Source organism: Cetorhinus maximus, chromosome 9 (genome assembly GCF_964194155.1).
Source record: "Cetorhinus maximus chromosome 9, sCetMax3.hap1.1, whole genome shotgun sequence".
NCBI lineage: Eukaryota > Metazoa > Chordata > Chondrichthyes > Lamniformes > Cetorhinidae > Cetorhinus > Cetorhinus maximus.
In genome coordinates, this window is record NC_135887.1 from 84,462,083 (window position 1) to 84,478,395 (window position 16,313).

Genomic DNA, 16,313 nt, shown 5'->3' on the forward strand with positions numbered 1-16,313 from the left:
ACTCAAAGTTTTAAGTACTATTTGTCAAACGTACACTTTGGAATTTAATATAATTAGGTTCAATGGAAATTCTCTGGTTCAAAAGAATTAATAGATTAAAAACAGGGGTTAGCTTTAGTCCTGCCATTTTTCCAGGTCCTGGTACACAATTAGACTAATTTGCTTCCTTTTTATAACATTATGTTACGTTACATGACCAGAAATGGTGCCATTCCCACTTTATGCAAAGAGCAGCAGAAAATGATGGAGCTTGGATGCAATACCTTATATTGTTGTAAAACATGCAAGGAACTTCAAAGGAACTGTATAAAGCAAAATTAGGCACAAGCTACGTAAGGGCAGATGACCAAAAGCTTGGTCAAAGATATAGACTAGGATTTTCCGTGCCCGCTGGCGTCAGTTGTGTTCGGTAGCGTGAGCGGATAATACGGCGTGAAACCAGCTCGCAATTGTCTGCTGGCTGGCTGCGTTTCCTGCCATTGGACTTCGGGAACCTCACGGTAATATATCTGCATATCATTATTAGGCCAATCCGCTGGAATATCCCACCCCCAACCCCCAGCGAGCACAAGGGCGATGGGGGAACAGCACTTTATGCGAGCCGGGACATGGGCAGCAGAGTTTTAGATGACCTCAAGTTTACGGAGGACAAAATGTGCAAGACCAGCCCAGAGTGTGTTGGAATAGTCAAATCCAGAGGTAACAAAGACTTAAATGAGGGTTTCAGCAGCAAGTAAGCTGAGGTAGGGGTGAAGTTAGGCAGTGCTATAGAGATGAAAATAGGTGGTTTTAAAGGTGGTGCGGATGTGTGATCAGGAGCTCAACTTGGAGCCAAATATGACACGAACGTTGTGAGCTGTCTTGTTCAGTCTCATACAGTTGCCAGGTAAAGGGATGGAGTCGGTGTCTAGGAAACAGAGTTTGGAGCAAGGACCGAAGACAATGGCTTTAGTCTTACCAGTGTTCAATTAGAGGAAATTTTTGCTTGTCCACCACTGGATGTTGATAATTTAGCCAAATTAGAGGTATCAAGAGAGGTGGTGGTGAGATAGAGCTGGATGTTGTCAGTGTACATGTGGAAACTATTGCTGTGCTTTTGGATCATCCTGCTGAGGGACAGCATGTAGATAAGATGTAGGAGGGGGCCAAAGATAGATCCCTGGGGGACACCAGAGGTAACTGTGCAGGAGCAGGAAGAGAAACCACTGCAAGCCAACAATCGAATATGAAAAAGAGATTTTAAGGGAAAACATACAGTTTTGACAACAGGATGATTAAAGATGAAAACATTCATTTGATCCATCCTAGTACATAAATGTTTTAAGACTGTAAAGAAAGAAAGAATTTGCATTTGTATTGTATCTTTCACGTTCTTTGAATCTCCCAATGTAATTTTCACACAATGTAAAGTTTTGTAGCAAACACAGCAACAACTGGCACACAGAAAAGTCCCACAAACAGTAAAAAGATAAATGACTTGATGGCAGTACTTTTGCTACTCAAGCTAGTGAATTTTCCACTCTGCAAATGATATAAAACTTATCGCGGATTACTGCCTGAAACGTCACCTTCATTCAATTGTCAGAGTCTGTCCCTCAAGATTCACCTGCACATTGCAAGTGCCTCTTGTGAACTCAATGGCATTCTAAGTGGATAACTTCTCAAACCCAAATGCTTAACCCATTTAGTTGGCGTCACTCATGATGACGGGCCATTAAACTATGAAAATTAGCTTCCGAAAACTGCTGTGTAAGTCAAAAACCTGAAATAAACTAACCACTAAACTTACCACCTCTACCTGGGGAGTGAATTTCTTCACTTGAGGCTCATCTGCTCTCGCTCTTTATTATCCAGTTGTGGAATATTATGCTCCTGTTTGGGCATGCTTACCATACACTTATCTGGTGGATGTTTAGCAGCATGCCACTATGCATCTTGTGTCAGGCACATTACACCCCGCTCTTCTCCAATGGTTTTCCCATATCTTTATCATTCAGATGGAATAGCAAAATTGGTGAACAGACTTTGTCAGAAAATGATGTTGCAAATTTACACTGATTCGTTCGATTCACCAGAGAAGCTCCCTTGGTGACATTCATTTTGGTTAAACTTGCATGTTTTTTCTGATTTTTCACTACCAACTCACTGGTGCGAGTGTGGACTGCAGATTCTCCAAGAAATCATATCTCACTCTACAGACCAGGATTCTACTGGAAACGTTGTAATTAGGCACTTCTAAAAAGCTTTTGAACAAGTCAAGAAGGGTGCACGTCAAATCTTCATCTATGAGGCCTTCCTGATGATGATAAATGTCCTTGCAGACAAACAGGGTTGAAACTTTGTTAAGAACATTCTACTTGCATGCTTGTTAGCAATTTTTTTCATTTATTAAAATGGACAGAAAACCATCTGCTGTTGAACATGGAGGCAGAAAATCTTGGCCATGTTACAAAGAACATGCTCAGAGGTCATGAAATCAGACTTTATTTTATAACAGTCAACATTGCTTGTATTCATGAAAGCTTGATTTTTTTGTGCTGATTTTTTCCAGCTCAATATTGGAGACATATTTTAAGCCTCATTATCAAGATATATTCAGCATTATTGGTGTGGTGTGGTGGGGACTGAATAAATTGAGGCTTTCAAAAGAGAATTGGATAATTATCTAAAGAGAAAAAAATAAATTGCAGAGTCTGGGTAAAAGACATGGGAGTGGAAATAGGTGAGTTGCTCTTGTAGAGAGCCAGCATGGACACAATGGGCCAAATGGCCTTCTTCTGTACTGTAACTATTCTACGGGCAGAATTTTGCCCTCGGATGGCGTGCAGGCCCCACCGGCTTGGCGGCGGGCGGACAGCCAACCCTGCCACCGAAACGGGGCCCGCCGCCATTTTGAGTGGGCGGGCCAATTAAGGCCCACCCAGCGGCCTGCCCGATAGGAAGCGCTATGTGCTTCCAGTTCTGGGGGGGAGGGAATCCCCATCTGTCAAAGTGCGCATGTGCGCGAAAGAGCGCACTGCTCCCTGTCTCAGGGAGATTCGTGACAGGTAAGTAAAGTCTAAAAATAGAAAAATATTAAAGTTAAAACACGAGATGCGACATGTTAATTAATAAACACTTAAAATTTATTACATTTTTAAAAAATAGACATGAAACTTCATCCCGCCAGTGGATGAAGTTTATGAATAATCTGGAGCCCGCTGGGGCTCCTGGCCTGCCCGCCAGCCTTAAGCTTGGACGGGCAGGTATTTAATTATCATAACTAGCCTGTCAATAGCCTTAATTGGCCATTGACAGGTCGGTGGGCGGACAGCTGATTTCGCTGTCCGCCTGCCTTCCTAAAAATTTAAAGGGACCAGGATGACGTCGGGGATTCCTCCCGACGTCATCCTGCGTCATTTTCCCCTCGGCGAGCGGGCCCCGACCCCAAATCACCGAGGGGAAAATCCTGGCCTATAACTCTAAGAAAAAGTGGACCTGTGGGGGTGGGACAGAGCCACACAGAGATGAGCAACAGACTGTAGTTTGTTGTTCATTGAAACAACAATTCTGGGTAGTCTAACATGGATTGAAATAATAATGAAAACCCATTTGGGATTGGCATCCCATGGAACGAGCTGCCAAACATAACATAAATACCGCCAACCAAAATAATTGGCTATCTATATACTGACTTTGCCACAAAATAAGCAGAACCTCCTCTATATATCCCCAACGCTGAAGCTAGTTTTATTAATTTAGATTTATTCAATCTAAAATCATATTGATCATAGACAGAAATCCCTGTTTTCACCATCAGCCACCTCCCCCCACCACTCCACCGTTCTCCATACCTCCCCAGGCTCCCACAATAACCACCCTTGGCATGGTAGGACATTGTGTCAGCACACTCTGTCTGAGTTTTATTTGCAGAAAGCTTACTTGAGTGTGGTACAAGCTAAAGTTGGAACTCTTGGAACTGTAGCCTAATGATAGAGGAAAGGCGAAGGGAAAAATAAATTTTATTTTCTGAAGAAGTCATATTCAGGATGAAACAGCAGGGTTAAGCAGATTTTTTAAAACTATCAAAACACCAGAGAAAGAATAAACAGTCCTGTCTGCCAGTTTCCTATAATTTAAAAATACTCCTGCTGTTTAGCGTGTAACTGCCAGGAAGTGGTTGAGTATTGACAACCACCTTCTGGTGCTAATTAAATGCAGGCCAAGCACAGCATTACATTTTCAGGATGTACCACTTCCTCTTTCCCACTCTCCATAAACTGACAACAATCCAAGCAGCTATCATCCAGAATGCAAGACAAACATACATACAATGAACTGGAGCTGTTCAGCAGATAAAATTCAGCTCGTCTCCTCCACTCCCAGCACCTCTGTGTTGCCGCAACACTTTATTCACAGCAAATAAAAACTGTCTTTCTAAAAGTAACAGTATTTTGAACACAAATAAAAGAAATTATGTTGTCAGTTAATCGTGCTTATACCCACTTGTTCCATTCAGAATTGTTCCACCCACTTCATGTTACAGAGAACCACAGTACCAGAGAAGTTTACTGTATGGAAGACCATGTCTGTGTCAACTGTTTATTACAGCAATCCAAAACTAATCTCACTTCCCCTCTCTCTCCCCATAGCTCTGTACAGTTCAAATATTTATCCATTTTTCCTTTAAAAGATGCAATGGTCCCTGCCTCAATTACTCCTTGTCAAAGCATTCCATCTCCAACAACTCTCTGCATAAACATTTCTGCTCCTAGTATCTATTTTTTTTAAATTGAGGACTCCTCATCATTCACTCTATTTTTCCCTATTCACTAGCACAATTGAAAAAAAAACCTACTAAAGTTCTTAGTTTTCTCTTAGTCCCATTATTTTACTTCTTCCTCATACCTATGGTTTCTTATCTCTGGTATCATCCTGGTGAATCTACACTGTGTCCCCCCCTATAGATTTTAATACCTTTTCTACATGTGGCATCCAAAATTGTACACAGTGCTCTAACTGCAGCCTATAGCCTTGTAGAAATGTATTATTTCTTATTGTTCTTGTACTCTATGCTGCTATTTATAAAATCCAATATGCTATTTACCTACATTTCCACTTTCAAGAACTGAGATCTTTGCACCTTCTGGTCTCCTTTTTTCATACTTTTCCGTTTCTTTTCATTGACTGTATATTCAAATTTCTACTTTTTCCTCTGAAGATAGCATCACCTCATACCTCTGCATTAAATTGTTTCTGCCAACTGTCTGCCCATTTTGTTAACATATCCATGTCCTCCTGAAGGCTTTTACAATCCTTTCCCCTGTTTGGAAAACATCATACTTCTGTGTCAACACTCAGCAAATGTAAATATCATAGTCCAAATGCTCACTAATTTGATTCTGAGACTTTGAGACTTTGTGGGTACAGATGTCAAATGATGACAGGATGAAGTTCAGCTGTTCTATCCTTCACAGCTGACTCCACGCTGGTGGCATTTACTGGCTAGATTTATATAAAGAATGGCCACTTCAGTTAGGTACCAGAGAGCTCAATGGAACTGCCAAGCGAAAGGGAAGAGGGGAAAAGCATAATAGAGAAGAACGATGTGCACTAATCTACTCCTCACATGTCAGGTGTTGAGTGAATTGGGCTTCTGAGTTCAACACAACCACATCCTCAGTGATTTAGAAATGTTTGCAGGTTGGGAGGCATTTGCTTGAACTTGCTGGGAGGCCTGTTCAGCACTAAACATTCTGTATTTAGCAGTCAGCATGTATGAACAGGAACCCGGCAGCACGTCGCAGTCTGAAAGAAACCTTACATCTCACTGAGCTGTAAACTGCGATTGACCCACAGACAACCCCACCCCTGTAAAAATGCCATTCATATACACTTCATACACAGACTGTGTGTACTACAATCCCAACTCAATGGTGGCATGAGGAAAACCTTTTTTATACATAGCAAATGGTTAGGATCTGGAGTACACTGCCTGAGAATGTGGTGGATGCAAATTCAATTGTGGCATTCTAAAAGGGAATTAGATGAGCACCTGAAGGGAAAAAAATTGGCAGGGCTACAAGGAAAGGATGGAGAATGGGACTAGCTGAAATGCTTTTGCAGAGAGCCAGCATGGACATGACAAGCTGAAAGACCTCCTCTGTGCAATAACCTTTGTATGATTCTATGATTCTTGTTATCTTATATGTAACTCCTCACCAGCCATCTAATACTCCATAACACACTGTCAGTTATCTAAATCCCAGTGCAAATACTCTGCCAATTGTTTATTACCCTGCAATTAATTCCAGACCAGCCTTTTAGTGCCCTGTGTGCATGGTAATATTGGTCACCATTACCAACTGTATAGCCAGCTAATGCCCTGTAACTAACCATAAGGAAATGACACCTAGGGCTCAATCTCAGCTCCTTAAGAAACAGAATTGTTTCAGGTCGATGGGAGTTGACCCTTGTAAAGCTCCTTGTCATCGACCTGAAGCATTAACATTGTGCCTTTCAACAGATGCTGCTTGACCAGCTCAGAGTTTCCAGCACTTTTTGTTTTTATAACTATCAATTATCCTGCGGGTAACTCACTGTTGGCAGTGTATCAGATTACCCTGTCTGTTAATAAACGTGAAGCTCCTCTGTACCCTTTTATCAATGCTATACTTCAAAGTAAAATTTTGAATTGCTGTTCAATAATCAAGACAGAAATTCTCAGATTGAACAGAATGATACGAAGGGAAAGGAGACAGCCAAGCTGGTGTAATTCAGCAGATTTTAGGCATTTACAAAGGGTGGAGCCATCGGTCTTGATCCGTAGGCAGTGGAAATGAAAGTCAAGTGGTGTCCTGGTTTGGGTTTTTGCTGCTACCAACTCCTCTTTCCTAATTCACACTGGGTTATGGTTCTGGCATACAAGGCACCCTCAGGTATTTCAACTAATGTCCATTGTTCATATGATTCCAGATAGATAAAAACAAAAAACTACTGCGGATGCTGGAAATCCAAAACAAAAACAGAATTACCTGGCTGCTTAACGGCATCTGTTCTGTTGAAGGGTCGTGTGGACCCAAAATGTCGACTCTTTTCTTCTCCACCGATGCTGCCAGACCTGCTGAGTTTTTCCAGGTAATTCTGTTTTTGTTTTGATCCTAGATAGAGTCTGGCAGGCAATTTCACTGTGGTGGCCATGACAACCAAGCCTGACTCAGTCCTCTACCCATAGATGCATTCTTTCCAGTAGGAGTCACTGGATAATGAGGAGGGGCAGGGGGAACTGGCCAATTTTCCCCTTCCAATCCTAGAAGTGGACGGTATAGTTTGCCTGCAAGCCCTACAATTGATATAACTGAGATAAAAGCAAAAAACTGCGGATGCTGGAAATCCAAAACAAAAACAGAAATACCTGGAAAAACTCAGCAGGTCTGGCAGCATCGGCGGAGAAGAGCAAAGTTGACGTTTCGAGTCCTCTGTTGAAGGGTCATGAGGACTCGAAACATCAACTTTGCTCTTCTCCGCCGATGCTGCCAGACCTGCTGAGTTTTTCCAGGTATTTCTGTTTTTGTTATTGATATAACTGAGATCAGCTAACTCAGCACAAGGCAGGATATCAACCCTGGGAGCACTGTATCTATTTGGCTCAGTATCACGTGGATGTACTAGCTGGGATTGAACCCCTGGTGTGGATATTTCGCATTCTTGTTCTTTACATTCCAACGTCTAAATATTTAGTGCATTACATATAACTGAGCTGGTTTCTACATGCATCAAGGCCTGGACCTCCCACAACATCTTTAATTTCCCATTATTACCTGGGGCATGTTGTAGTCTCAATGGAAATATTTTGAGATAATGCCACCATGGAAACATCAACAGGGAGACTGAAACCAACAAAAGGGAGGAAGTCTGGGGGCACGATGGGACTTGTCCAAGCAGAGCTGATAAGTGCTCAAAGACAGCCTTGTACTAACAAAGTGCCTGTTGCTGCAGAAGGACAGAGGGTGTAATTGTAAAATATGATCAAATCATACAGTGGCTCCATGCTGGGATCATACATTACAAGATCTTCTTAATGCTCTGAGTCTGGCCTACTTTTCAAATGGAACTAGCAAGCTTTTTGCTTTGCAATTTCCTCCCATCCTCACAGATTCTTCCTAGAATATTGTTTCATCGTCACTGGCGTATTCCAGTATCTCATCAAAATGGCCAACCTTCATGTGCAAGTCTGGCTAGTGAGCGCTAGCAGGCTACTTGTTCATGGGGACAGTTTGTTACAGTACACGCACGCACACACATCACTGGATAGTTATCAGGAATGGAATCCTAACCCCTAACCTGGATACTAAAGCTAACTGCAGCATCCCAACCAAAATTCCAGCTGAGTTCACCAACATTGCACAAGGCAGAGGACCCCATCATTTACCCATTGAGCCAATAGCAGAGCCCAGATTTTTAGATTCAGCTAACAGTTTGCCATCTTAACTGTTAATTACATTTCACTTACTGCTATTCCTAAAGGCTTAATCCACACACTTATAAACTGAACAGGGTTTTGGAAAGAATTGAATTATTAGGGGTTATATTTCAGGGGATAAATCAGTTGTTGTATTTGATTATTAGCCTTTCAGGAGTAGACAACTAAGTTTAGAATGGGGAGAAAGTTTAAGGCCTATGATGTAGACTTACTGTGCAATATGGAAATGTATTGGATGCTTTGTCTCTAGAATGAGCTCACATGAAGCAAATGTCCTACTTTTTGCACTCATGTGCAAGTTATCCGAAGAATTCCTAGAATGCCTCTATGCATGCAGAGTGAGGTAGCAATGAAAGGAAGTGAGTGACTATCCATTACAGAGCAGACAGGGGGCAGAACAAATATATTCCCAGGAGTGCTAAATTGGTAAAGAAGTAAATACCTGTGATTTGGAAGAGAACAACCATGAGCAATATCACAGCATCATGGAGTGGTTGCCAAGATGTCGGGTGGGGGTGTTAAATTAAGTGTAGAAACACTGTAGTAATAAAGGTTTCTGTAGGCAGTGGAATAAACAGGTGCTTTAGCAGTCTTAACCAAGGGTCCTAAATGATGTATGGCTTCCCTGGTGCAAGGCTAAAGGGATATCGTGGAGACAGTACAGACGACTTGGATAGGGAAGGCAAAATGGCCAGAAATCATGGGTCATGTTAGAAACAACATGATGGGAAGAAATAAAATTGAGGTTTTGAAAAGGATTTTCAGCAATTAGGAGACAGATTAAAAAGCAGGAACTTCAGCGTAGCAATTTCAGGAGATCTCCCAGTGCCACATTCTTATCCATGTAGGAATAGAAGGATAAGGGAGTTAAAAAAGAGCTGGAGTTGGCATAGAAGGGATGGATTTAAAAGCCCTGGAACTTTGGGACCAGTTTTGGAGCTGTAGGGGCTTGAGCAGGAAAGGCAGGCCTCATCTTCAAAAAGGGAGGGAGACAAAAAGCAGGAAACTACAAGCCAGTTAGCCTAACATAGGGAAAATGTTAGAAGCTATTATTAAAGATATTATAGCAGGGCACTTAGAAAAATTCAAGGCAATCAGTTCGAGTCAACATGGTTTTGTGAAAGGGAAATCATGTCTAATAAATTTATAGGAGTTCTTTGAAGGAGTTGAGTATGCTGTGGATATGAACATATGAACAAGGAGCAGGAGTAGGCCATTCAGCCCCTCGAGCCTGCTCCACCATTTAAACTGATCTGATAGTAATCTGAAATCTGCATCCCACCTACCACCGATAACCCCCTTGCCTACCAAGAAGCTAGCCACCTCTGCCTTAAAAATATTCAAAGACTCTGCTTCCACCACCTTTTCAGGAAGAGAGTCCCTCTGAGTGAAACAATTTTGCCTCATCTGTTTTAAATGGGCGCCCCCTTATTTTTAAACAGTGACCCCTAGTTCTAGATGCTCCCATAAGAGGAAACATCCTCTCCACAACCATCTGTCAAGACCTCTCGGGATCTTATATGTTTCAATCAACTCACCTCTTACTCTTCTAAAGTTCAGTGGATACAAGTCTAGCCTGTCCAGCATTTCCTCATAAGACAACCCTCCCATTCCTGGTATTACTCTATTAAACCTTCTCTGAACTGCTTCTAATGCATTTACATCTTTCCTTAAATAAGGAGGCCAGGACTGTACACAGTACTCCAGATGTGGTCTCACCATTGCCCTGTACAACTGAAGCATAACCTTTTGTATTCAATTCCCTTGCAATAAATGATAACTTCTATTAGCTTTCCTAATTACTTGCTGTATTTGCATACTAGCCTTTTGTGATTCATGCACTAGGTCACCCACATCCCTCTGCACCTCAGAGCTCTGCAATCACTCACTATTTAGGTAATATGCTTCTCCTATATTCTTCCTGCCAAAATGAACAATTTCACATTTTCCCACATTAAACTCCATCTGCCAGATCTTTGCCCACTCACTTAACCTATCTATATCTCTGTATGTAGCCTCCTCATGTCCTTTTTACAACTTACTTTCCTACCTATCTTTGTGTCATCAGCAAATTTGGCAACTGTCCCTTCAATCCCTTCATCCAAGACATTTATATAAATTGTAAACAGTTTGAGGTCCCAGCACTGATTCCTTGTGGCACATCACTTGTTACATCTCGCCAACCTGAAAAATACCCATTTATGCCTACTCTCTGCTTCCTGTTAGCCAGCCAATCTTCTACCCATGCCAATATATTACCCCCTATACCATGAGCTTTTATTTTCCACAATAACCTTTGATGTGGCACTTTATCAAATGCCTTCTGGAAATCTAAGTGCAGTACATCCACCAGTTCCCCTTTATTCACAGGGATCAGTGCTGGGGCCTCAACTTTTTACAATTTATATAAATGACTTGGATGAAGGGACTGAAGGAATGATTGCTAAATTTTCTGATGACACAAAGATAGGAAGGAAAGTAAATTATGAAGAGGACATAAGGAGGCTACAAAGGGACACAGATAGGTTAAGTAAGTGGGCAAAGATCTGGCAAATGGAGTACAATGTGGGCAAATGTGAAATCATTCTTTTTGGCAGGAAGAATAAAAAATAAGCTTATTATCTAAATGGTGAGAGATTGCAGAGTTCTGAGATTCAGAGGGATCTGGGTGTCCTAGTTCATGAATCACAAAAGGCTAGCATGCAGGTACAGCAAGTAATTAGGAAAGCTAATAGATAATTGAAACCTTTAAGATCCTGAGGGGTCTTGACAAGGTGGATGTGAAGAGGATGTTTCTTCTTGTGGGAGAATCTAGAATTAGGGGTCACTCATTTAAGACAGAGATAGAGAAATTGTTTTTCTCAGAGGGCAGTAAGTGGAATTCTTTTCCTCAAAAGGCAGTGGAAGCAGAGTCCTTAACATATTTTTACGACAGAGCTAGATAGATTCTTGATTAACAAGGGGGTAAAAGATTATTGGGGGTAGGCAGGAATGTGGGGTTGAGGCTACATTCAGATCAGCCATGGTCTTATTGAATGGCAGAGCAGGCTCAAGGGGCCGAGTGGCCTACTCCTGCTCCTAATTCGTATGTTTGTATGTACGTTCTTTTGACTGGAATCAACGTGTTTGCCAGACAAGTACCTGTAAGCTGTAGGGGAGGGTTTAAACTAATATGGTAAAGGGAAAGGAGAAAAGACAACAAAGGGGACAAGGGATCCAAGAAAGATAAAACAGAAAAACAGATCAGAAAAAGGACACAGTAAACTGAGTACGATTGTCAATCAGCGGAGGGAGTGAGCTGTACATTGTTAACAGTCAAAGTTTTATAACTAGAATTGATAAGCTAGAGAGAAAAATTACTATAGGAGTGAAGGATATAATAGTATTAACAAAAAATTAACTTCATCTAGTACGGGACTGTGAATTTCTTCCGTTTTGTTCTCTGATAATTGGTGTTGGTCTTTTCCTGAGCCACTATAATCCTTGTGGTGATGGTGCTCTCATAATGGCTTTAGGCAGGATTTTATCCCAGGACAAAAGGAATGGAGGGGAACTTAGAGTGATAGTGCTGGGATAGAGTTGGAAGAATAAGTTTTTTTAACACATATATAGTATGGAGTATTTTAATTTATTTTAATTCTTAATTATTTAATTATCTGACTTCAAATTAACCCAATGAAATCCAATAAATGTTCTGGGCGGAATTTTCCACTCCCGTTGACGGCAGGCAGGTTTGGCAGCACGAGTGGACAATATGGCAAGAAGGCCAAAAATCAGTTTTACGCCATCATGAAACCAGTTTGTGATTGCCCGCTCCACCCCTCAATGGCAGGCCGTATTTCCCACTGCTGCACGTCAGGAGTCTAATTTCAATACTTCCGCATCTCATTATAAGCCCTGCTCCCCAGAATCATCCCCCCTACGCTGGATCATCTGAGCATGCTGGCGTGGTTTCACAAGTGTACATAAATGACGTGTAACTGGCAAGCTACATTTCGCTCGGGATTTTGAGATTTGTTTGTCTACTTTGCTTCAGGCAGCGCTCGCTGTCATCAGTGCCGGGCTTTGCGGGGAGCACTACATCACTTTTAGTGGGGCTCAAGGGCAGGTCTCTACCTACCACACTAGTTGTAAGATGGCTGCAGGGCCGTTAATTGGCCAGCCAGCTTGAAATTGCGGTTGGCTGCCGATCGCAGTCGGGGGCCCGTTTCCCGGCTGCTCACAGGCTCGCCGATCACACGTGCCTGCCAAAGGCAAAATTCAGGGTCATGTCTGTGCAATTTCATAATGTGTTAATATAAATATTGGTTCCTTTTTATAAAAGCAAAAAACTGCGGATGCTGGAAATCCAAAACAAAAACAAAAATACCTGGAAAAACTCAGCAGGTCTGGCAGCATCTGCGGAGAGGAACACAGTTAATGTTTTGAGTCCAGTTAATGTTCCTTTTATTAGGAGTTTAACTACCAATGTATATCATCACTTGAAAGGACAATGTTTCTTTTGCAGTGTCTTTTGTTATCTAACTTTGTAAATTGTCTATTGTACATTTGGCCATGGCTTTTACTGAGCTTAGCATAAAATAGCTGATTGAATACTCCTCCAAAGCAGAAATCTCACAGTACTATTTAAACTTAAACTTTTAAATCCAGTCTTAACATATCTACTTGATCAATTACTATTTCTTTAATTACAACTTTAATTGAAGTGCACTATTTGATCAACCATCTGCTTTTGGCTGGTTCCCAGTTACGTAATAAGCCTTAATTAATAAAAGTACGGAATACAAAATGGCTTCTCTCTGCGTTAGCACAAAACGGTGTTGTGACCTTGTTAGTTTATTACAATAAATATAACATGAAGTTAATCAGAAAATGGTCGTTATGCTAAAATCTACTATCCAGACTTAGTACTTCACTAAGTACTAAGCTGCACACAAAGTGTACTTTGTGGCTGTATAAGATCAACTGGGGTACTAATCATAGGAAGAGCATTGCTCCCATCAAAATGCTTCAGGAATGACCAAAGAATGTTTCCAGGTATAATCCCCACCACTAACTTTGTTCATGCTTACCACTGGCAGCTATCTATATCAGGCAAACAGTGCTAACCACTTCTTATTAGTGCCTTTAGCATAATAAACCACCCCAAGGCACTTCAAAGGAGCATTATAAAACAAAATGACACCAAACCACATAAGGAGATATTAACACAAAAACAAAAATAGCTGGAAAAACTCAGCAGGTCTGACAGCATCTGCAGAGAGGGATACAGTTGACGTTTTGAGTCCATATGACCCTTCATCAGAACTAAGACATATAGAAATGAGATGAAATATAAGCTGGTAGAGGGGGGTGGGTGGGACAGGTAGAGCTCGATAGGGGGCTAGTGATAGGTGGAGGCCAAGAAGAGACTGTCAAAGATGTCATAGACAAAAGGACAAAGGGGTGTTGACGGTGGTGATATTATCTAAAGGATGTGCTAATGGTGACATTAAGGGTAGAAAGCAGGATGAGCAAGTGACAGATGGCCCTAGTGGGGGTGGGGTGGGGGGAAAGGGATCGAAATGGGCTGAAAGGTGGAGATGAAACAATAGATCGAAATAAATTTAAAAATAGGAGGGAAAAGAAAAATATATTTGTAGTTCTGATGAAGGGTCATATGGACTCGAAACGTCAACTGTATCCCTCTCCGTAGATGCTGTCAGACCTGCTGAGTTTTTCCAGGTACTTTTGTTTTTGTACTGGAGCACTGAAGTTTCCTTGAAGATTTGCAAGTAATTGCACGTTACTACTTACTGCTGACCTCCCACCACTTGCAGCTTGCCCTTGATAAGGATGAGGAGTTCAACAAGCTGCTAGACAGCGTGAAAATTACCCAGGGCGGTGTCCTGTGCAACAGGAAAACACAAAGGCCAGAATTAAATGAGTACAGGTATTTCAGAGGGTTGTGGGACAGGTGGACATTACAGAGGTAGGGAGAAGTGAGCCCATGGAGGGGTTTGAAAGAAAGAATTGATATTTTAAAATCAAGACATTGCTTCATTGGAATCCAATGTAAACCAGCAAGTACAGGGATGATAGATGAATAGGTAAGGACACAGCTAGGTTAGTTTTGGATTACCTCAAATTTACAGAAAGAAGGGACACCAGTCAGCAGTGCATTGGAAAAGTTGAGTCTAGAGGTAATAAAGGCATGTTTGAGGGTTTCAGCAGCAGATGAGCTGTGAGCTGAGACTGGGGCAAAGTCAGGTGATGTAAAGGAAGAGGATATAGAAAGTCGTAGTAATGGATCAGATATGTGGGTCAGCAGCTAATCTCGGGGTCAAATAAGACACAAAAGGTTGAGAACAGTCTGGTTTAGTCACAGACAGTTGCCAGTTAATTACAGGGTACCACTTTTAATGCATTAAGCACCCTGACTATTTTGGGCAGTTTGTTAATCCCCAGCAATCACCGATTTAAAAGGTTCTGATTTCCTTTCATGACATCCCTGCGACTTGGATCAGGCAGTTCTGCAGCTTTCAGTTCCCCCCACGGTCTCCATAATTCCTGCAACTGCTGTGAGCCCTTTATGCTGGCTGAGTTCCTGCCACCAGTGGCTGTGTAAGGGACCAGATTTCTTAGGCAGAAGCATGACCTGGATATTGAGCTCTCTAACAAGAAAATTAAATTTAATGAGTTTTTTTTAACATTCACACATATTTTGTGAATATACCTTATGCATGAAATTATGGGCAAAGATTTTAGCACTCGGCAAGAGGGCGCGCACCCAACGCGCTCGAGTGTGAAATGACGCGCGTTGATGTTGGCCGAGCGTATCGACATCAACGTGCAATCACGTGATAGTTCGGTCGGCGGACACGCGCCAGAGTTGGCAGCGCACCCGCCGACAATTAAAAGGACCGTTAAGGCCATTAAACAATCAATTAAATTTAAGTTTTCACTGCCCGTCCAACCTTATGGTTGGCGGGCAGGCGAAAAGGCCAAGCAGTCTTTGCATTTTTTTGGAAGCCTCATCCACGGGTGGGATGAGGTTTCCAAAAACAAATAAAAATAAAATGAAACTTTTAAAATTTAATTAATAACATGTCCCTGCTCATGTGACAGAGTCACATGGGGGGGCATGTTTCATTATATAAAAAAAAAGATAAATAATAAAAATGTAGCTCTGTGCCTCAGGGAGATTATGAAGCGCACACTCACATGCATGTGCGAAGGTCACGCTCGCCCAGCTCGCCTTCCTCCCTCCCACCCGCACAGGCAGCACTCAGCGCTGCAGCTCATGTTTCACACTAGGCGGACCTTAATTGGCCCACCAGCGTGAAATCGCCTATCGGCCCCAATCGCGGGTGGCGGTCGGCTTCCCCACTGCCCCCGCCCAACATGGGTGAAATTTTGCCCCACGTTTTTTTTGACTTCATGGACTGAACTTTAAATTCCACGGGCAAGTGTGTGCCAGGCGGCCTTTTGCATTTTTCATCAAACCTCATCCAAGGGCTGGCTGACATTTCTGTTATGAAATAAAATAAAAGTAAATATCAGTGGACAGCATTTTTATCATTATTTTCAGGTGCCTGATTGTGATGCATGGGCATTTTTTTGCAGCTTTTAAAACCTTTATTTTAGCTTTTTCAGGTCTGCAGCTGTCTGCCTTCAGGGAGCTTTCTTGCAGCGCTCACCCTCGCCCACGGAAACATCATCGCTTGCCCTCTTCCCACCCCCACCCCAGCAGTGCTGAGCTTTTTAGCACACGTTTCATTCTGGCTGGCCGTCAATTGGTCAGCCAGCATGAAATCGCAGTCGGGGGTCCGTTTCCTGACTGCTCCCAGGCCTGCCGGTCATGTGCACCTGA

General features: G+C 42.2%; 1 protein-coding gene across 4 annotated transcripts in view; it reads right to left on the bottom strand.

Moving 5' to 3' along the window:
• The window catches only part of slc67a1 (solute carrier family 67 member 1), a 132,435-nt gene that overhangs the window by 76,500 nt on the left and 39,622 nt on the right, over nt 1-16,313 (bottom strand). The gene's annotated exons all lie outside the window — the stretch shown is intronic.